This window comes from Mastomys coucha, chromosome X (genome assembly GCF_008632895.1).
Source record: "Mastomys coucha isolate ucsf_1 chromosome X, UCSF_Mcou_1, whole genome shotgun sequence".
Classification (NCBI taxonomy): Eukaryota; Metazoa; Chordata; class Mammalia; order Rodentia; family Muridae; genus Mastomys; species Mastomys coucha.
The window spans coordinates 5,149,054-5,149,783 of record NC_045030.1 but is presented as its reverse complement, the minus strand read 5'-3'; positions in this window follow the sequence as shown (position 1 = coordinate 5,149,783).

Here is a 730-nt window from a genome sequence, read left to right as displayed (position 1 = left end):
AGAGAGAGAGAGAGAGAGAGAGAGAGAGAGCACTAGCCAATGGAGACAGAGTAAGTATAGAGTCAGCTAGTCAGCTCCTGTTGGTTGTAGGAATACCTCCCACTTACATTACCCAAATCCACAAATGTTCATATCTCACAATATTTGTATAGTAGAGGAGGAGGTGTCTTGGTAGTTAAAGTACTTATTGAACCATCATAAGGATCTGAGTTCCGATCCATAGTGCTCACATAAAAAGTTGGGCATTCTGTAGCCCTAGAGCTTGGTAAGAGAGGAAAAAGGCAGATTCAGGGCTCAATGGCCAGCCAATCTAGCTACAATAGCAAGCTCTAGACTCAGAGAGAGATCTTGTTTCCTAAAGTAAGATAGGGAAATATTAAAGAAGATACCCAATGTCAACTTCTGCCCCCCCATACACACACATGCACACCCAAACAATTATGTATATATACCTAAACACAGAATAAATAAATTAAATAAGCTTATATAGTATTTGCATATAACCTCCCTATCAAGATTTTCTAGAACAGTGGTTCTCAACCTTCCTAATGCTGTGACCCTTTTATACAATTCTTCATGTTGTGCTGGCCACAACCATAAAATTATTTTTGTGGCTACTTCATAATTGTGATTTTGCTGTTGTTATGAGTCATAATGTAAATATCTGCATTGTTCTGATGTTCTTAGACAATCCACAAAAAAAAAAAGTCATTCAACTCTAGGGGGTTGA